Source organism: Engystomops pustulosus, chromosome 2 (assembly GCF_040894005.1).
Source record: "Engystomops pustulosus chromosome 2, aEngPut4.maternal, whole genome shotgun sequence".
Taxonomy (NCBI): domain Eukaryota; kingdom Metazoa; phylum Chordata; class Amphibia; order Anura; family Leptodactylidae; genus Engystomops; species Engystomops pustulosus.
Window position 1 is genome coordinate 185315972 of NC_092412.1, and position 23100 is coordinate 185339071.

The 23100-nt window shown below is 41.3% G+C and overlaps 1 long non-coding RNA gene across 1 annotated transcript in view; it reads right to left on the reverse strand.

Annotated features, from left to right (window-relative positions):
- The window catches only part of LOC140119016 (uncharacterized), a 27795-nt gene continuing 4695 nt past the window's right edge, over positions 1-23100 (reverse strand). The window contains exons 2-4 of the long non-coding RNA XR_011853306.1: positions 11328-11503; positions 6312-6358; positions 1-2514 (exon numbers count right to left, since the gene is read on the reverse strand). This is a non-coding gene — a long non-coding RNA (uncharacterized lncRNA). The remainder of the gene's footprint in view (positions 2515-6311; positions 6359-11327; positions 11504-23100) is intronic.

Here is a 23100-nt window from a genome sequence, read left to right on the forward strand (position 1 = left end):
GGATCCACCGCATGTGGCGTTCACTATGCTGTGGGTTGCCATGGAGACGCGATCGCGATCATGTGACCGCTGCAGAACGTGACCTCAGCACTGCTGTCAGCTGAGTGTCTGAAGAGTGTGCAGAGCAGGAGCCTGTGAAAAGTAAGTTCAAAGAGTGTCCAAGTGTATGAAAGAGTGTGCAGTGTGCAAGGGGTGTGAAAGGGGTGTGAAAGAGTGTGCATGGGGTGTGAAAGAGTGTGCATGGGGTGTGAAAGGGGTGTGAAAGAGTGTGCATGGGGTGTTAAAGGAGTGTGAAAGAGTATGCAGTGTGAAAGGGGTGTGAAAGAGTGTGCAAGTGTGTGCAAAGGGTGTGAAAGGGTGTGCAAGGGTGTGTAAAGAGTGTGCAAGCCATTTAGTATTAAATGCATGCCCCACATTCTCTACCGGACTCTGTTTTTCAGATTTCACTATTCTCTCAAGCTGACACCTCCCCTTTATTCTTTGGGTTGGTACGTGCAGTACCACTTTTGGGGTTACATAGGGAGGAGTAAAATATCTAATAATGTTTGCTAGTGATTGTTGCTCCTCAAATATTTTAGACCTTCTCTATTGGCCAGTCTACAACACAAGCACCTATTTAGAAATTAGGCCAATTTACACACAAAAATGAAGTGACAACGTCTTTATTAAATATATACAATGCAGATATATATTAAAATACAAGATAAAAATGGGGGAAGGAAAATAAATGCAGGTATCGGGATGCGGGTGAGGATGGGCATTCATCACCATGGATAAATCAAGTAGCCGTGGGCACATCAATGGGGGGGGGGCGGAGAGATCACTAGATATCATAAAGTGCACAGTGCAAATAATGGATCGCCACAATGTCTCAAAAAGGCCAGTCAAAGTGCTAATGCAGATCCATACCACTTCATATTATAAAGTGCACAATGCAGATAGTAGATTGCCACAATGTCTCAACAGGCCAGTCAAAGTGCTAGTGCATCCTAAGAGAAGGTGTAGGTCTATGTATACATATTGAGCCAAGATACATTCAAAAAAGGTAGAGAGAGCATTGCTTACCCCTAGTGTTCGGTGTGTCCCAAGTGTCCCACGGACCGAATGATCCCCAACGCGCGTTTCGGCGCTAGCCTTCGTCTGGGGGAATGTGTGTGTTACTGACAAGATTGGGTATATATGAGCCTTGTAGCCTATGGGCTGCACGGACCCTCACCTGTAGACTCTAAAAGTGTGATCCCGACGGAACTATTGGGCGCACGTCGCACGGAGACGCGCCGCCTCCTGCCCGAGGTCCGTCCCCGCTCACATGACCCGTCACGTGACGCTGACGTCACTTCGGGGCAGTCAGCTGGGGCGGACCCTCAGACAAGAGACGGAGACATCATGCCGCGCGCGTGCGCACACCGGAGGGATGTTGTAAAATAGGTGAGGTGACCTGCAGGTCCATAGTACATATAGGAGACCATGATACAGTTTGGTGTTAAAAAAGAAAATCCATATCAAATACCATTATTGACATCTGTACCCTGATCTATATCAAATGCAGTTATTGACATTTATACCTTGATCTACATAAAATGCAATTATTGACATTTGTACCTTGATCCATAGTAAATATAATTATTGGCATTTGTGCCTTGATCCATATACGTATCAACACTTGTACCTTAACATAATAGTATAGTGCCAAAATAAAGAAATGGCATTATTGTTGCTATTGTAGGACAATAGGGTTGACATAATTTACCATAAGTTATCAACAGCAATATTTGACCGGCATTCCATGGCCACAAATATATATAACGTGAGACCGAATACTCGAGACAAATGTCTGCATTCTGCCGTGTGCTTTATAGTGCGACTGTAGCCTAAGAGTGTATGTGCTGAGAGATATAGGTGTGTGATGTGTGTAAGAGTGTGCATGTGCAGTGAATCCTCCTTAGGGCAATTACAACACTACCAAAGTCAAAAAATCAAAAAAAATCACAGAGTGTATACGTGTATAAAACCAAAGTTATGATGTGACACAGGGGGAGGGAGAGAGGAAGGCGGATGTATGTGTATGTGAAAATGACTAGAGTGAGGGAAGGGAAGAAGGAAAGGCAAGGGACTTGGAGGGAGTGGATAACTGGTGTATATATGTGTAGCAATGTAGATGTGACTGGTGAATTGTGGAGTGTAACAAGGGGTTGTGTGCAATATTGCAGTGAAGAACAGGAATGTGGCTGGTTGATGTGTGTCTGTGTGAAGGGGGGTGTCACCTTCTCTTAATTGATTTCATTGGCAGCCGTGGTATTCTAGAATAAGATGGTAGTTCATATGGTTCCATATTTTGATGTCCAACGAGGAACCTATGTATCACTTCGGTAGTGGGCCGATGTGCCGATTGAATCATTATATCGTCATTTTTTCACAGTATATAGTCCATGGGATGTATTTGTATCAGGTGTTGGAAATATCGCATTTCTCTCAAGGGTATCATGGTCTTGCTACGGGCATCACGAGAAGGGTCTAGAAGACATAAACATCTGTTAAAAACACAATCAGCAATTACAGTTCTTAAAAAGGTTAAAAGACCCAGTCTTGTCCAGGTCAGGGGTCAGAGGAATGATGCATAACTCAGAGTTTCATTGAGTCCCAGTGGACTCAATGTCTGTAAGGTCCAGATCCATTTGGCCTCGCATTGTGCCAATTTCTGTGCCACTGGTCCTCCCCTAATATCACTAATGATGTGATCAATGCCGCAGACACGTAACAATTTGGGATTACATTCATGGAAATCCTTAAAGTGTCTGGCCACCGGAAGGCCATCCGTACTGAATTCTGGGTTGCTTGCGGCCCGTATATCTCGGACGTGTTCCCGTACTCTCGTTTTCAATTCCCTTGTTGTTAGCCCTACATATATCATCCCGCATGGACACGTGGCGTGATATACTACTGCCTTTGTGTTACAGCTTATGGTATGTGTAATCTTGTATAGCTGTTCACCTTTTGAATCTGTAAATGTGGTGCGTGCGCTGGGATCCAAAATTTATATAGGTTTTAGGAGATTTTAACCCCTTAATGACCTGGTCCTTTCTCATTTTTTATGTTTTCATTTTTCACTTCCCTCCTTCAAAAATCCATAACTTTTTTATTTTTCCATGTACAGAGCTGTGTGACGGCTTGTTTTCTGTGTAACAAACTGCACTTCATAGCGATGGTATTTATTATTCCATGCCCTGAACTGGGAAGCGGGAACAAAAATCCAAATGCAGTGAAATTGGTGAAAAAACCCATTTGCGCCATTTTCTTGTGGGCTTGGATTTTACGGCTTTTACTGTGTGCCCCAAATTACATGTCACCTTTATTCTTTGTGTTGCTACAATCGGGATACTAAAGGTTTTATTTTGTTTTAATACATGTGGAAAAATGTACAAAAACTAAAATTCTTCATTTTGCCATATTCAGGCACTAATAACTTTTTGGCCATCCAGCGCAATTAGGTGCCGCAGTCATTTTTGTCCCCTGCACTGGTAAATGTCGCTATCTGTGCCAGCACCAACTGATGTGTGTATATATATTTACACACACACACACGTTTTTATGTATATACAGGTCGGTCCCCCTACTTAAGAACACCCAACTTACAGACGACCCCTTGATATAAACGGACCTCTGGATGTTGGTAATTTCTTGTACTTTAGCCTCAGGCTACAAAGATCAGCTATAACAGTTATCAAAGGTGTCTGCAATGAAGATTTATTGTTAATCCCGGTTCTTATGACAACCCAACATTTTTAAAATTCTATTGTCACAGAGACCAAAAAAATTTTGTCTGGGGTTGCAAGTCTACAGTTCCGACTTACATACAAATTCAATTTAAACCTACAGAACAATCTTGTATGTAACCCAGGGACTGACTATATTGGTCCCCCCTGGCAAAGAGCATATCCCCCTTGGCAACGAGCATGTTCCCTACCCCTGAGCATGTCCATCTCCCCCTAGATAACGAGCATGCCCCCTCTTGGCAACGAGCATGTCCCCCTTGGCAACGAGCATGTTCCCTACCCCTGAGCATGTCCGTCTCCCCCTAGACAACGAGCATGTCCCCCTGCCCCTTGGCAACGAGCATGCCCCCTTGGCAACATACCCTTTTTTGTGTGTATGTTTGTTTTTTTTGTCTTCCAGGATCGTGTATGCTGTGGACTACTTCGGATTCGTAGGATTGCGTCGATGACTGCCATTATTTTGACAAATAAAATGGTCAACGAGGTTGTGTCCGCATTTTCTTTTCAATAAAACTTTCTTTTTGTTATTAAAAGTGTGGGGTTTTTTCTTTGCAAGACTCTATAATTTGCCGTAGTAGTGGTGCCGGCTAGGTGACGGTGCTCATTACTAAGGGCTGGCCTTAGTGTTTGCCATCTTTTTTTAGCAAATTTTCACTAATGCCGATACCATTACCCCGGTAACCACCGCCACCACGGGTGCCGGGAAGAGCCGGGTACAAACCAGTACCTGACCGTCTATAGATGGTCAGGTAGTGGGGCGGCTGCAGGCTGTTATTGTTGCGCTGGAATAGCCCCCTAACAGTGGCCTATCCCAGCTCAGTAATGGCAGGCTGCTGCTGCTTTTTTGTAGCTGGCTGATTTGGACAATAGGGGGGAACTCACGTCAATTTTTTTTTCATTTTTTGGCCAAAAATTGGATTAAAAAAGAAGACGTGGGGTCCACTCTATTAATAGGGGAAACCCTACATCATTTTTTTGGTCAGAATTTTTTTTTTTAATTATGTGGGGTCCACCCTATCATTTATTTTCATTTGTTTTGGCCAATAAATGAAAATAAATAATAGGGTGGACCCTACATAATTAAAAAAAAAAAAACAATTCTGACCAAAAAAATGATGTAGGGTTCCCCCTATTAAAAGAGTGGACCCCACGTCTTCTTTCATCCATTTTTTGGCCAAAAAATGAAAAAAAAAAATTGACGTGAGTTCCCCCCTATTGTCCAAATCAGCCAGATACAAAAAAGCAGCAGCAGCCTGCCATTACTGAGCTGGGAAAGGCCACTGTTAGGGGGCTATTCCAGCGCAACAATAACAGCCTGCAGCCGCCCCACTACCTGACCATCTATAGACAGTCAGGTACTGGTTTGTACCTGGCTCTTCCCGGCACCCCTGGTGGCGGTGGGTACCGGGGTAATGGTATGGGCGTTAGTGTGAATTTGCCAAAAAAAGGCAAACACTAAGGCCAGCCCTTAATAATGAACATCGTCAACTAGACAGCACCACTATTATGGCTGATTATAGAGTCTCGCAAAGAAATAAAAAACACTTTTAATTACAAAAAGAAAGTTTTATTGAAAGAAAATGCGGACACACCCTCGTTGACCAATTTATTTGTAAAAAAAATGCCAGTCATCGACGGAATCCTACGAATCCGAAGTAGTCCACAGCATGCACGGTCCTGCAAGACAAAAAATACAAACACACACAAAAAAGAGCTTGTTTCCAAGTGGGAGGCGGGCATGCTCGTTGCCAAGGGGGGACATGCTCGTTGTCTAGGGGGGGACCATGCTCGTTGCCAAGGGGGGACATGCTCGTTGCCTAGGGGGGACATGCTCATTGCCTAGGGGGGACATGCTCATTGCCTAGGGGGGACATGCTCATTGCCTAGGGGGGACATGCTCATTGCCTAGGGGGGACATGCTCATTGCCTAGGGGGGACATGCTCATTGCCTAGGGGGGACATGCTCATTGCCTAGGGTAGTGGGGACCATGCTCGTTGCCAAGGGGGGACATGCTCGTTGCCAAGGGGGGACATGCTCGTTGCCAAGGGGGGACATGCTCGTTGCCAAGGGGGGAATGGGGACATGCCTGTTGCCAAGTGGGAGGGGGACATGCCTGTTGCCAAGTGGGAGGGGGACACAGTACTACTACTCCTATCCTGTATATATGGGGACACAGTACTACCACTCCAATCCTGTATATATGGGGACACAGTACTACTACTCCTATGCTGTATATCTGCAAATATGCATGTATAGATGATACAAGCATGTACATCTATATATCCAGTTATATATTCCACAATGGAATCTAACCTCACTCTCAGTAAAGAGAAAATGTAGTCTGGGCTTATCAGGTGATCAAATTTGGGCTTGGCCAAGTAAGTGACATCATTTGCAAGCCCACTGTATTTTTTACAGAATACTGTGAAAATACGGGTTACATACAGGCTACATACAGATGTCATACAGCCTGTATTTGCGACCAGAATACAGCTGTAAATACAGGACAGAAAATGCATACGGCCGTGTGAATGTACCCTAAGGTGAAGAATAGCTTGATAGTGGATCGCTTGTTCAAGCTTACCTGTAAAAGTGATAAGAAAACAGTTAAAAACATTTAATAAAAACATTTTTTAATAAAAATAATTAAAGTTGAAGTCCCCTAAACACAAACATTCCCTATACACATGCAATAAAGTGAAAAATCGCGAAACCCCCCCACATATTTGGTATTGTCGCGTCCGTAACAATCCATACAATAACTCAAAAACATTATTGGGCCCGCTCAGTGAACGCCATAAAAACGAAACCCGAAAAACTCGCCAAAAAGGTAAATTTTTCATAAAATCTCTTCACAAAAATGTTCTAAAAAGTGATCAAAAAAAGTTGTGTGCCAAAATGGTATCAATTGAAAGGACAACTCAACACATAAAAAAATAAGCCCTAAACTAGCTCGGTCAACAAAAAAATATTAAAGTTACGTCTCCAAAAAGATGGCGATGCAAAAACAAATGAGATTTCCTCTATTTTATTTTTTTTCCAGTAAAATTGTAAAAATAAATGAAAAACTATATAAATGAGGTATCACCGTAATCGTAGTGACTGATAGAATAAAGATAATATAGTATTTTTAGTGTACGGTGTACGACCCCCAAAGAATACAAAAAGAAAGGAAACCAAAATTGACAATTTTCTTTTCACCCATACATTCAAAAGTTAATAAAATCTCATCAATAAGCTAATGACCCACTAAAATGAAGTATTTACAAAGTGCATCTCATGTCGCAAAAATAAGCCCTTATATGTCCAAATTGCCAAAAAAATAAAGGATTGTATAGCCAATCCAAAGTGACAATGCATAATCTGCTCTGAATGGCGCAGCTTCCCTTCGATCCCCTGGTGTGTGCCCATACAGCAGGTTACCACCACATATGGGGTATTGTTATATGCGGGAGGGATTGGGTATCAAATTTTGTGGAGCATTTTGGTATTATATCCACTGAGAATTTGTAAATTTTTTGAACACATTAATTTAGCCAAAAATAATTTACTTTCAAAATTGTATCCGATTTTGTTTTAACCCCTGTAAAACAATTAAAGGGTTAACAAACTTCATAAAAGTTGTTTTACATACATTGAGGGGTGTAGTTTCTATAATGGGGTGATTTATGGGGTTTAACTTTTATTTAGGCCTCTCAAAGTGATTTGAAACCTGCGCAGGTCCCTCAATAGCAGGATTTTGCGGTTTTTATGAAAATGTGAAAAATTTGCACCTCACGTTCAAAGATAACAGTATGCATAAAAAAACCATGTCCACATAAAGTAGACATTCGGTTAATGTTAGTCATTAAGTTTTTTTGATGTTATGACTATGTGTGGAAAAAGTAGAACATTTTGAAGTTCGAAAATCGAGAATTTTTCCAAATTTTCACCAAATATCTGATTTTCTCATAAATAAATGCAAAACATAACACCAAAATTTTTCAACTAAAATGAAGTACAATGGGTCACGAGAAAACAATTTTAAAATAACTTGGCTATGTTAAAGCGTTTCAAAGTTATAACCATTTATAGTGACACAGGGCAGATTTGAAAAAATGGGCCGTGTCAGGAAGGTGAAAAGTGGCTTCGGCGTTAAGGGGTTAAACCGTCCAACCATTAGACAATATTAGTGAATCTACCTCATTATCTTTAAATGGGTAAACAATTGAACAGGTAATTCATATAATAGTGGAATCTTTAAACAGTTGTAGAAATAATCCTGTTGATACTTTTCTGAAAAAGTATGCACTACTTAAAATAGCAAATTATTTTCATTTAAAAAAAAAAACTTTCAGAATATGTATTATATTTGCATAGTATCCCAAAAACTCAAAAATAGTGTAATGAAACCATGAAGTTTGTGTCTCTATGTAACCTATTCCCAAGACAACCGTTTCCGCTCATCAATCTACTATGGTTACTCAGTGAATTTTGACAGCTGTAGGTAAACACTGCCATGCACATAAGGTCTAAAAACATGACAGAGAACCTTGCACAAGTGGAAGAACCTGAAAAGCTGGATGTGGCTTCAAGTTTCCTAGGTGTTTCCAGACTTGCACATCCAGATCTTAATCACCCTGATCAGTGCATTCACAGGAGATATATAATGGATAGCTTGTCTTGTGACGAGATATTGAGCTTAAGTGTGTGTGACACAGAGAAGAATGGATGGTACATGAAATCAGAATGCTGTTACATCAGGCCATATGCTTACATCCCTTGATACACATATAATGTGTTGAAATACAGCTGCTAGCTCAATCCTACGTGGAAGAAAATATGCATAATGCCACTAACACCTGCCGTGCATAGAGCATAGATCAACATATGATACATAGGTATGAAAGTATAGGTCAAGGTGTTAAAATATAACAGGTCCTGACTGACTTCATTAATATAGGACTTGAATATTTTTGACCAAAATCAAATATCAGGACAGATTCTGAAGTCTAACAATACATCACAAAGAAGGGTAAATGATAAGTACACATGATGTCTACTACAACTGGGCAAAAAAACAAAATATTGCTGTTCCGGAGGGAATCAGCTGCCAACTGCCAATTCTAGATTTATTGAACAGAAGGTATCCCAACAAATGACATTTTAACTGAAATGGAGAAAAAAACTGTTATATATAGTGTCTGCTATGGGATTCTTCTTAGGTAAAAGCAGTCTCTATCTTTTGACCTCAAATGTGCTAAGGGAGTTGTGAAAACTGCTGTTAGTTCCATGATTCCTATAACAGTTAGAAGGGAATGATTTCCTGTAAGGCTACATGCACATTGCCCTGTGCCCGCAGCACCGCAGCACGGCGGGCACACGGCAGTGCGGGGAGAGGAGGAGGAGGTGATGCCGCTCACCCACGCCCCTCTCCATAGGAAAGTATGGGCAACGGCACTGTAATACAGGAAAAGATATGTCCTATCTTTTCCCGGGGTACGGAGCGGTACGGTGCCGCACGTTTGCTGCACCGTAGCGCTCCCGTACATGCCGTCAGCCCGTAGAAGTGTATGGGGGACGTATATCGGCCGTACATACGTCCCCCATACATGTGTGTAATGGCAGCCTAAGGCTGTAAGATTTCCTGTGTGGAACGATAATCAGGATGCAGTTATTGAACACTGATGACTGAGAATCACAGTCATTTATAATGATAGGAGCCCTACATAATATCTAGTAGTGAAAACATGATTACATGGGACAGTAGTTGTGCCAGGAGGCAGAACTGAGTGCAAAAAGATCAAGATGTGGATTTATATAGAGAAAAGATTTCACTTCTTCACAGCCTTTATAATAGATATAGGGCTCAAATCCAGGAGGCACACGCATCTATAGAAAGGTGGTCGAAGTGCATGGACTGGTGGCCACACATTTACGTAAAAGTTACGGAAGTTACAATTTGTGTACAGAGTTGTGGAATCTAAAGATGGGAAGAAAAGATCTGCTTGCTTTGTCAATATCCATCACTGACAAAGGCATGTGATCTATTGTCTACAAGTATTCTGTTGTTACACATGAACATTCCTAGAGGTCCTCACTTTCAAAACATCAACACATTCATATCCAGTGATTGTTATCAGGAGGATGACAATGATTGGTCATGTCCAGTCCACTTGATAGTCTAGAACTTATTGTAATAATATCCTTTAAACCCTTTGTGACTGGTCATTAGTGCCTGAATGTCCGGTTCTGCAGTTCTGTTCTACTGTTATTTAAATGACAATATCTTTCAAACCACTTCACTTGCCATAATAATCTTTACTTTGTTTTTTTAACCCCTTTAGGACTTTTTTCAAATATGCCCTGTTTCACTACAAGTGGTTATAGCTTTGGAACGCTATATCCAGGGGATTTTGAAGTTGTTTTCTTGTGACACATTTGCGCCTTATGTATGATTGTGTCTTTTTATTTGTGATACATGTTCAGGTTTTCTTATGTTGGCAGGTGCAAATTTGGGCTTCTTTTTGAGACTTTTTGTTGCAAAAGTCTCAAATCCACATGGACACAAGCCATGTAAGGAGGTTATATGCAGGCGTGGACATTACTGTTAATTTCTGATTTTAGGCTGTGTTCTGCATTTTTAAGCACTCTAGTCACACCCCAGGGAGATGATGACTTATGAGGTTGCAGTCACACCTGGTGTTAAGGTTGCAGTCACACGTTGCATTTTGATTGTGTTTCGAAACCTATTACAACAGCTACATTACTGTTAACATTGGCATTTACAAAACACATAATAAATGCAATGTTAACACATGCGTTAACATTACATTTATATTACGTTTTCTAAACGCAAATGTTAACTGTAATGTAATTAGGAAAATCCCCTCTCAAAATGCAATTAAAGCGCAACTAAAACGCTACGTGTGACCCCACCCTTAGAAGTAACCAATAACTTAAAAAAAAATGTAAATGCAAGAATTTCTGAATTTTCAAAAAACAGGTTACTATGCAAAATTTTAAACATTTAAAGCATATGAAATAATTCCTACAATTAACTTATATGTTAAAATAGGGTCCATGAAAAAAAATCCTTCCTTTGCACCTGCCCTGGACCAGGTGCAGATTTGCGCCTAAAAAGTCGCAAAAACAAGCAAAAAAAGTGATACATAAGTGAAAAGTCGCACGGAACATCTAGAATGTAATGATACATATGGCACACTGCACAAGGTGCAGACCGAGGTGTACTTGAAAGCGCCAAATGTCACAAATATGCAAAAAGTCGCAAAAATAAGACAATTCGGCACGGCAAAATAGTTTAACCCTTTAACCACCTGGTCCTTTTTTTAATTTCCATTTTTCACTTTTTTTTAAAATATTCCATGTTGTGTACTGGTAATGGGGAAAAAAAATTCCAAGTGAAAATGGTGAAAAAACACATTTGTGTTGTTTTCTTGTGGGCTTGGATTTTACGGCTTTCACTGTGCTCCCCAAATGACATGTCTACTTTATTCTTTGGGTCAGTTTATACATTCATGCAATGTGTAGCACAATGGGGTACATTTTCTTACCCAGTCCTGTTGTGATCCCGCGATACGTTGTTCTCCGACGAGGATTCGGGTCTGCCGCGATTCACTAAGCTCGTACGCCAGAGTTCCTGCATCCGTTGCTTCTATGCCGAGGTCCGCTGGAGTTCACCTGCTTCTTCACCTCCGTCAGGTTCTGCATTCCAAAAGCTATCATTTTTCTGTTTAAAGAGACATAGAAGGGCTATGAACTTTATTGTGACACCAATAAATATCGTGTACAGGGAAGTTGGTAAAAAAAAAATGCAACTGCACCACTCTTTGTTTTTACAGCTTTCACTTTGTGGTTCACATATTTTCATTAGGTTTTTCAAGAATTTTTAGGAAGGGTACAAAAAAGAAAAAAAAAAAAAAAGGGGGGGGGGGATCCTATGCAAGCAATTTACATAGTAATGATCACAACACGGTTGGTCCAGCAAGACAGCAAAAAACAAGCTGGATACATTATAACTCTACAAGAGCACTTGTCATAAGTATAAGACAGGAGGGAATGGAAAGAAAACACAGGTAAGAGTAGGGGAATAGGGAGGGGGAGATGGGTCCTGTTTAGAACAGGGATATCATACATTGGGTCAGACTCTTGATTGATATGTAATCCACATCTGCCATGTTTCTTTAAATAATGTCATTTTATCCTGTACTGAACAATAAAGCTTATCATTTACCACTATCCACATTAGTTTTTGTTTAATCAGATCCATGGGGACCGTGACCTTCTCCTCGCAGGAGCAGAGATGCACAGAATTTTTTCATTCAGTAAAGCTTGGCTAGGAGATATTGTCAGATTTATCAGCATATTATAAATTCGCCTCCAATATCTCAGATTCTCAGGGCATTCCCACCACACATGGAAATGAGTACCCCTATTGCCGCACCCTCTAAAACACATGGGGGAGTAATAAGGGACCGCTTGCGCAATATGAACTGGGACAAGATACCAACGGAGTAATACTTTATAGTTAGCTTCAACTAATGCCATGTTAATAGAAATTTTTGCAGTATTTTTGGCCATATCTTGCCATTCTCTTAGAGAGAAGGATGTATTTAGATCCTTTTCCCACACTAACAATTTCTCAGGTTCGTCATTAAAGGGGTTATCCGGGTTTAAAAAATTTCTTATGGCCGGGCTGGGGAGGGCTATTTAAACACAATAAACATGTACTTACCTCCTCCGGTGCTGCCGATGTCCCGCGCCGCGGCCCATCTTCTCCGTGCGCCGGTTTCAGTACAAGGGCGCACAGGGAGCTTCCGGCCGGCCGGAAGCTCCCATGCGCACCATCTCCCAGCGCTTACAACGCTGAGAGATAGGGATGGATGGGAGGAGCCGTCCACATCGCGGACCGGAAGCTCCCTGTGCGCGGCTTCCATGCCCCTGTAAACAAACAGGGGCACGGATCGAAGGGACCGCGGCGCGGGACATCGGCGGCGCCGGAGGAGGTAAGTACATGTTTATTATGTTTAACTAGCCCTCCCCAGCCCGGCCAAAAAAAAAAATTTTTAAACCCGGATAACCCCTTTAAGAATCTGATAAATAGTAGATAGAGTATGAGGAAGTCCTGCCTTAGTCAGACATAGACCTTCAAATACCATTTATACTGTGATATGGGGGCATGAGTCCTTTAACATCTGAAAGAAGTGATATATCTGTTGGAATCTAAACATCTCCGTTTCTGGCATATCATATTTAGATTTATAGTATTCAAACGATCTGAGGACTAGTCTATCAAAAAAGTCCCCTATACGGTATAATCCTTTTCTGTCCACCGAGGTTGGAAATCAGGGATAAATCTAGGGTTATTCAATATTCTAGCAACAGGAATATGAGGGGACTGTAAATCAAAGATACGTTTGACCCTGTCCCAAAGTGATAGCATGGAAGAGATGAGTGGGCACATAATGAAAAGGTCTCTCCCTGGGTCTCAGCCAGGGTAGGGCGTCTATCAGTAACTGTGGGCAGGCAGACTGCTCAATTTGTGTCCAATGAGGCAAAGTTTCATTTTTATGCAAAGTCACTAGGGGCGCCAAACTGGAGGCATAGTAATATTTAATGATATTTATCACCCCTGTCTTGGAGGTATATAGTGTGCTTCCTGAAACCCTGCTCCTTTCAGATCCCCATACGAAGTTGTTTATGTCTCTTTGCAAAGCCTTTAGACGAGCAATAGATATATCAATCGGGACCGTTGAAAACAAAGTATTTTTGGTAGTAGGGTCATCTTTACAGCCGAGATACGGCCTAACCATGAAAGATTCAGGCTTGCCCACCTATTCATGTCCCTTTTCAGCATAAAGAAAAGTGGTTTGAAGTTAGCTGTAAATAAAATATCAATGGTGGCGTTCAGAAACATACCCAAATATGAAATTTTATCTTCCCTCCATTGAAACTTAAAATTTAACTTCAAAAGTTTAGCCATTGAAGGGGCAACAGAGACGTTCAGAGCAAGAGATTTGTCATGGTTAACCTTCAAGCTGAAAACTCATTTAATGTCTAGAGGTCATCTGCAAAAAGGCTGCATTTATGCGACACCCAGTCTACCTCTCATTCAACCTGATCAGATGGGCCAAGGTTGATCAGTATAGGGCATAAAATGCAGCCCTGGCGTGTACCTCTTAGTATCGGTAAAGGAGTTGATAAATAGCCCGCCACATTAACCCTTGCAGATGGAGAGGAACATCAAGCAAACCTAAAAACGTATTGCCAAAACCCCATCTACCTAATGAAAACTGTAAAAAAAAATCCAGTCTATAGAGTAAAAGGCCTTATGTAAATTGAGTGAGAGGAACACGATATTCTTCATAAGCTTACCCATATTTTGCTAAGAAGATTAGGTCAATTAATCTGCAGGTTTGGTCACCAGCTTGATGACCAGGGATGAAGCCAACCTGATCTGGGTAAATGTAATGTGCTATAAATGAGTTAATCCTTGTAGCCATAATATTTGTCAATATTTTGATATCTACTTTAATTAAAGATATAGGCCTAACATTTTGACAAGAGGAGTGGTCTCTATTGGACTTGGGTATAACGGAAATCATTGCCTGTAAAGATTCTGGCAACGGAAGACGGCCTTCAAACAACTGATTATAATATCTCACCATATGGGGACCCAGGATTGCCCCAAACTTTTTAAAATATAACCCTGTAAACCAGCCATCTTCATAAGTTTCCCTCTAAGAACTATTTTATGAGATTCGCAAAAAGAGACCCGGGAAGTCTCATCCGTTTCTTTTTCATGAAAATATGTATTAACTGCCTCCGTTAGTTCTGCATATATTGGGAGGATCTGAACCACATGGGGTCCATTGATATTACCACTGGGTCATGGTCAGACCATGAAGTAGCCTTCATAATTTTAGGAATTAAATCAGGGCCCAGAAATATATGGTCTATTCAGAAATAAGTACCATGTCATGCCGAAAAATATGTGTAATTGAGAATCTCCATGCGTCTATTAAATTATGGGAATGTAGCAAAGTGGCAAAATCTGTACTGTGCTGAGAAGGAACACGAAATGTAGAACAAGGTGCGGATGTATCCAGGACATCGTCCAAAGCCATGTTAGAATCGCCTCCCACAAACATGGTCCCTTGTAGGTGAGCCGAGAGCTTTTGAAACGTACCTGATCCACATTAGAAGCATAATAGTTAAGAAAAGAAACCGCCTGTTCATGGATAGTACCTGCAACCAGGATCAAACGACCCTCAGAGTTCGCGATCATAACGCGGTGGATAAAAGGAACATTTTTTTACATGAAGATGCCTGCTCCTCTCTTTTTTTCTTTGGCCAGTGCTAAAAACAGAAGGGTATAGTTAGCCGCTATATACTTTGGACATGATGACCCCAAGAAATGCAATTCCTGTAAAAATAGAACATCTGCTTTCACAGCTTTATAAGATTTAAAAGCCATTTTTCTCTTTGTCGGTGCATTCAACCCCTGATCATTGTTGCTAAGAATAGTGAATGAATCTTTAACCATTACCTCTCAAGGTGGATAGAGCTGAACAAGATCTCTCAGGGACCCTCTATCTGTGGGTAAGGGGGAAAGGTTAAGAGGGGAGGAAAAAGGGAGAGGGAGGAGACAAACAAAAAAACTTTCATTCACTAGTAGAAAGTGCCCATATGGGCTAACAGTAATCCCCCGATTAATAATCTGGAACTTTTCGAGGTAAGGGGAGTCAAGCCCAGAACCAACTTAATGCCATGAGTACCTTCTGACATCCCAAGAGAGAGCATGCGGCCCTCTGAGGCCCAGCGGCTAATCTTCTATGCCTAGGCCGAACAGAATTGTTTATATATCACAGAAAGAAAACAACAATTAAACATTTACACAGAACCCTTACTACCATAGGGGTAAAGTGATAACTAATCTGAAGTAGCCTAATCATTGCTGTTTCAATACAAATATAAACATAACATTGCAGGTTCATCCGTATATTATGAAAAAAGCACCTGTAGCGGTTTAAGTGATCTGCACCTCTGGATGGTACGTGGTGCTAGGTCAGAAAAGATTTGAATATCCGAGTCATACAACTGTTGAGATTCCAGATCCTGAGATGCTAGCATCACCTTTTCTTTTATTGTAAAGTAATGGGGCTTCACTACAATATCTCTCAGGAGGCTATTCGCCCTTGGTGCTGTCAGAGTGCAGTGCGCTCTCCGTCAACTTCATAGAAAGAATCAGATAAATCCGTAATGACCAACTGATATAACTCTTGAACCACCTTAGATGCATCCGTGTAAGTTTCAGGGACACCCCTAATGCGAAAATTGCCCTTCCTAGACCTATTTTCTAGGTCTTCTATTTTAAGTTGTGCTTCTTTTAGTTGGGCATATATATCAGCAATGCAATCACAATTCTGATTCAGCCTTGTTCCAGTTTAATCAACTTTACTCTCAATTGCACAGACTGAAAGTCCCCTTTAAGATCAGAAGTTATTTGCGAACATGCTTCTTAAAGTTCACTTTGTAGCATATGTGAACGAGCCAGCAGCACGCTAACTGCAGAATATAGAGAGGCTTGCATGGTTGCTGGGGCCTGTTGTTGATCCCGTTAGCATGTCCTCCTCTGGGTGTGCTGGGGCTGGGTTGAGCTTGTCGCTCTGTGGAAGCTGCAGCTGCGCTGGAGTCGGCAGTATGGTGCCGGCTCCCTGTTCCTTGCTGACATTTTCATTGATACCATTTTGTAAATTGCATGACGAGTTTTTTATTGACAAAGATTGCCTCAACATAACTTATGATAATTATTTTTAATGCATCAGGCGCAAGGATATTTAACATATTCAGGATTTAGTTTATTTTTTATGTATGTTTTAGGAAAATGAGGATAATTGAACTTTTCCATTTTCCATTAGGTTAATTCAAAGTTACGCTGTCAGGCTCCAGGGGTAGTGGACCCACTGGACCACTGCGATGACGTAAGTCGACACCTGGGACCAGAGTCTAACTGGAACCTTGTCTTCACCAGAGCCTGCCACAAAGCGGGTTGTTTTACAGGTGCGCCTTTGCCTTGGCAGCCAAGGCGAGGTACAGAAACGTAAGGCAAGTTCGTGGTAAGGGCAGGCAGGAGGTCAGGACAGGCGGCATAGGATCAATGTCATAGACAAAGCAGAAAGTCAGGGCTTGCAGTGGAGAAGCGTAAATGGGAACAGGTCCGGGGTCACAATGGGAAGGCAATACATGACCACAGGGCAACAATACAAGCTTTCCCAGATGCATATAGCACAAAGATCCGCCAGGGTGTGCAGGGAGAGGCAGGCTTAAATGGTATTCTGGAAAATGGCCAGCGCCAATTGACGACGCATTGGCCCTTAAAATCTTCTGAAGCCGGCGCACGTGCACCCTTGGAGTTGGGGACATGCGACCATGGCCAAGGAAGCAGAGGCAAGAGTGGGGATAGGTAAGTGGAGGTCATGGGCGACCAGGCCACACGGAGGACTAGTATTTTTAGTTGCACAGTGCAATGTTTGCTGCACAAAGCTGTAGACACTCTGAAGCAATAAATCTGCAAAGCCAAGTCTTCTGAATGTGAGCCAGTGACAATGTGCTGTCATTACACTGATCTTTACAGAGTTGTGAGTGAGCAACCTTCGAAAAAAAACTCTGCCCTTCCTGCGACAAATTGTTCCAGATACACTTTTTCAATTGTATGGTGACAAGATGAAAACAGACTTCACTGAGAAGTAGCAGCCTTGTGTTCTTGTTGCAGCAAGATCTAGATCCCTGTGTAGAATTTTAAGGGGGAATATTGATGAGAACACCTGGATAATCCCTTTAGGATCAGCCCACAGCCAAAGAATAGGTAACACAGAGAGATAGTGAAGGGTGGTACTCAAGAGGAATAGATATGGGTAACCAAGATGTTTCAAAAGTAGAAAACAGCGAGTAGAGTAGAAGACAAATAACCCCATCATGGACACTAAACACCTTACTTTTAAAGGTTCTATCTTGTATGAGAAGGTGCCTTAAATGGTACCCATTTTTTCAATAAACTTTGCATAAATTATTAGTACAAGTGACATGAAACTTTGTTACATATCTGATATGAGGAATATGCTTCCTTCTCAATAACAAAAGTGTACTTACCTCCTCCAGCGCCGCTGATGTCCCATGCCGCAGTCCATTTGATCCGTTCCGTTGTTTGTTTACAGGGGCACACAAGCCACGCACAGGGAACTTCTGGTCCGCGATGTGGCCGGCTCCTCCCGGCCCTATCTCTCAGCGTTGTAAGTGCCTGGAGAAGGTGTCGGATGGGAGCTTCCGGCCACATCGCGAACCAGAAGTTCCCTGTGCGGAGCTTCCATCCGTCCTGTGCACCCCTATATACAAACCGGCTCACAGATGAGACGGACCGTGTGGCCGATAAGTGTCCATAAGTAAATTTGTATACCCGGATAACCCCTTTAATGACGTGCATTGTATTATTAAAATGTCCAGCTGCAGCCTCCACTCAATAAAATAACCAGCAGAAACCTCCACTAGATACAATGACCAGCAGCAGCCTCCACTTGATAAAAAGACCAGCATACATAAAGTATGGAGTGTGTGAGAGGTGTATAAGGGGTGGATAAGTGGAGTGTGGATAAGTGGTTAACTTTATTTCTCAAGTGCTTGAGATAGCTATTTGAGACTTCTTGGATTATTATTGCCCTTGCAGCTCTTTTCTTCTTCCATGTGCTGGACATTGTTAGATGCTACTCACGTACGAGACCTCTTCTTGGCTTAGTGAGCCTCATTTTTGGATTATACTACTTGTACTACTCCAAGAGGTAGTGCCCTGGTGATCCTGTTGCAGAAAAGCCCTGGTGTAAAGGGTGAAAACTAATCAACTCTCTGACTACTCCTTTGAGAGTAGCCAAGTCTAAGTGGTCAGATGGCACAGTAGGTCCACCAGCCACTATTTGTAACAGTTCCCTATAGGAGGGTTGCAAATACCCATGGATTGTTTCTTTAAAGTGGAACAACTCAAACAACACTTTACACAAAATCATCTTCCTTTCCTCTGGATTTAAAGCAGTACACAAGCTGATATATTACAGCAAAGAGAAGACTAAATGAGAGATAAGGGAAACCACAAGAGAATAATATTCCCTATGGTTCCCTGGAGCACATAAATAAAGCCATATCGTTTGTTGTCATGTTTCCTGGGAAACCACAGGAATCTGATTTTCCATACTTTAGTATACAATAGCAGTGATTAATCTACTTTCCTGAATTACAGGCAATAACAACCAATCAAGCTCAGCTTTCATTTTCAATTCTCCTTTTCAAAAATGAAAGCTGTGATAAGACTGATTGATTAAAAGCCAATGTTAGGCTGGATTGGACCACCTGCCATTGAAGGGAACATGTCATCAGGGTCATTTTCACTAAAGACAGATTACAGAAGCCCATCACACCTGAATTGTAAATATGCCTTTCTGCTTTCTCTAATCATTTGCCTTACGATATAATTGTGTTTTATAACTTACCTGCCCCCTGACAAAATCCTCTGTGTAGTCCCAGGGTTTTGGTTTGGATGCATTTCAAAAAACAACATTTGACTTGTCTGTGCTGCAGACTGCTCAGCTCTTGGCCCCCACAGCTTTTGGCCCCCACCTTTGTGCTCCTGTACAGCTCCTCCCTTCTGCTCCTTCACAGAGCTCACTGCCTGGTGAGCTGACATCAGTGGGAGACGGGGGGGGGGGGGGGGGGAGATGTACAGGAGCACAAAGGTAGGGACCAAGAGCTGAGGAGTGAGCAACTCAAGTCACATGTTGTTTTTTGAAATGCATCCAAAGCCCAACCCCTAGGTCTACACAGAGGATTCTGTCAGGATGCAAGGCAAGTTATAACACACAATTATATTGTAATGCAAATGCTTAGAGAAAGCAGAAAGGCAGATTTGCAATGCAGCTGAATTGGGCTTTTGCAACCTGTTTTTAGTGAAAATGAGGTCCCTGGTGACAAGTTCCCTTTAATGTTGTATCACCACAGCAGCCTCTGTATAGAAACAATCACTGCATGCTGGGGGATAGGAGGAGAAAGGTAACTTCAGCCTTTTCTTTCTAATGCCAGACAATAAATACTGATGTACACAGTTACATTCCCTGTAAGTGTGGTGGAAAGGTTTGACACTTTCTAAGCAACAGGAAAAATAATGGTACAAATGATTAGCAAATTACTTTAGTACATCCATATTACCTGTAGGAGTTATAATAATAGGCTCCATTCTGCTAAGCTCTTAGCATAGTCACGTTTTACTTTATAGCATTTTCTGTATGAGTCACACTACTGTCTAGCATATTGAAGGGAACATTCTATACGTCGATGCAGTGCTGTATTCATAGTTCCTCTATAAAGTGTGTTACCTTAGTAACAGTAAGTGCTATATAAATAGAAATATCCGGTGTAACTGGCTAAAATAACACTGTCCCAAAAAAATACCCAGCTATAGTTTGGACTAAGCCACAGTATACCCTGGGGTATGAAATAGCCAAAGCCAAACTATACCCCTATAACATGGAGCGTGGGTGTACTGTGGCCCAGGCCACAATATACCACTTGGGATAAACTCTATGCCATGGAATATTAAATAGACCCTATCCATCCAGGACATAATGTTACCGCTTCACTGGTTTTCTCACATCTGTAAGTGGAAGTTTACATTGCATCAATATCTTGTTGATGTCAATTGTGTTTATGTAAACCACATTTTAAGACTTTGTTTACACTGCATTTACGCAAATACAATGTGATCGCAATATTTGACTGCGTTTACATTGCATTTACATCCTGTTAACATTGAGCAGATTTAAAGGGCATTTACATAAATGCTTAGTGGGCCCTATATCAGGACTCAGACGGACGTATCCAATGTGGATCTGTGATGTCCATGTTCAGTCCGTATTGTGTCCGTATCTGTTTTTTTTCACATCCGTAAGTCATCCATCTTTTTCACATCCGCATAAAGCAACCAGCACTAGAAAACTAACTTAAAGAGAACCCGTCATGCAAAATAACCCCCCTAAACTAAATATATTTTCATAAACTGCCATTAGAGAGCATTGCCTCTATCCCTTCATTGTCCCTCTACATGCCTGTAAACCTAAGCAATGAGGTCCTAAAGCTGTATGCAAATGACCTGTGAAATGTCCAATGAAGCATTAGCATATTCAAGCTGTCCACTCTATTCATGAGTGGGAGGCACAGCCACACCCCCAGTGCTTGACTGACAGCCTGTGTAATGATGTGAGGTTGTATAATGATGTGCTTCCTGGTGCTGGTGGCCACGCCCCCTGCAGCCTGTGTGTGTGTGTATAGGAGAGATACAACAGCTCCAGGCAGCCATGTTACAGCAGAACATGTCAGATTCATGTGTAGCTGATGCCTGTGTCTCTCACCTGTATATTAGGAGGCATGTTAGAAGATGCAACACACACACTAGCCATGCTTTACTATACATTACACACAGACATGAGCAGGGGGAGGAGAGGGGAGGGGTAACATGGGTGACATCACTGCCTCTGACCATGTGACCAGCCTCTTTTACATGATAAAAAATAGATGATTTTACAATGAATAATGTATGAAATAACTAGATAAAGGCTGGGATGGGATCCTTGTGAGCTGCTCCAACAGGTAGAGGTGACAGGACAAGTGGCAGAGACCTGATGACAGGTGTCCTTTAATTTACCAGAGCTAAATCCTCAATAAAATGTTGAAAAATTAAAGGGGTTGTCCACTTTCAAAAAATAATTGATATTGTTTGTGTAAGGAATTATTTTCTGAAAGTGAACAACCTTTTTAGGTAATCCTTGTGTATATCACACATGGGGGTATGAAATTGCCTAACAAGTATAAATAGGGCTTAGGTTAACTTATACCTTATGCCAAAATATACCTGGTTTATAATTGGTCATCAATATCACTAAGTGGGGAAATTCTTAACTCCTTCCTGCAAATGCCTTTTAAAGTTTTATCATTTCCGTTTTTTGCTCCTCTTCTTTAAAAATTTGTAAACTTTTTAAAATGTTTTCATGTACAAGGCTTTTTAAAGTTTTATTTTCTGCATAACCTATTGTACTGCATAACCTATTGTTTACCTTTCCATGCCTTATACGGGGAATTGTGAAAAAAATTCCAAATGCAGTGAACTTGACAAAAAAACGCTTATGCAACTATTATTGAGGGCTCCGTTTTTTTCACGGCTTTCACTGTGCTGAAAATGACACCTTCATTTTATACTTGGGGTTGGTCCGATTACAGTGATACCAATTTTATATATGGAGTTTTTATTTGGTTTTAAGGAATTAAAACCTTTTGTACAAAAAATTTTTTCTTCATTTTGCAATATTCTGAAATTAATTCCTTTTTCATACTTTGGCATACGGAGCTGTGTGAGGTGTACATTTTTGCGGGACAAGATGGTTTCATTGCTACCATTGCTTCAGTTTTTATGACAAAAAAAGGGGCATTTTCAACATGTATGCATTATTTTCCTTACTGGGTTCACTTTTGGGAATAACTGTTTTTATATACAGGCGGTCCCCTACTTAAGAACACTCGACTTACATACGACCCCTAGTTACAAACGGACCACTGGATATTGGTAATTTATTGTACTTTAGTCCTAGGCTACAATAAACAGCTATAACAGTTATCACAGGTGTCTGCAATGAAGCTTTAGTGTTAATCCTGGTTCTTATGACAACCCAACATTTTAAAAAATCCAATTGTCACAGAGACCAAAAAAGTTCTGGCTGGGATTACAATGATAAAATATACAGTTCTGACTTACATACAAATTCACCTTAAGAACAAACCTACAGACCCTATCTTGTATGTAACCCGGGGACTGCCTGTATTGATAGATCAGGCATTTTGGAACAACGCTATACCTAACTTGTTTATGAATTTTATTAGTTACTTCTCAGCTCTAGGGAAGGGGGGTGATTTGACCTTTTAGATTTTTTTTTAATTTTTTTTTTTACTGCATTCTAGGTCTGATGACTTATACAATATACTGCAACACTACAGTATTGCAGAATATTGTTAGTTCACTTGATATGTAAAAGACCCTGATGATAAAGCGGAGTTGTCGATTGGAGCACACAGTGAAAGCCGTAAAAAGAAAGAACATAAGAAAATAGCTTTATTGTTTTTTTGCCATTTATACATTTGGATTTTTATACAGGCTTCCCAGTACATTGCTTCGGATATTAAAGCGTTTCTTAGGCCATCGGCACACATTGCAAGATGTCAAGCTGTAAATCTGCATGA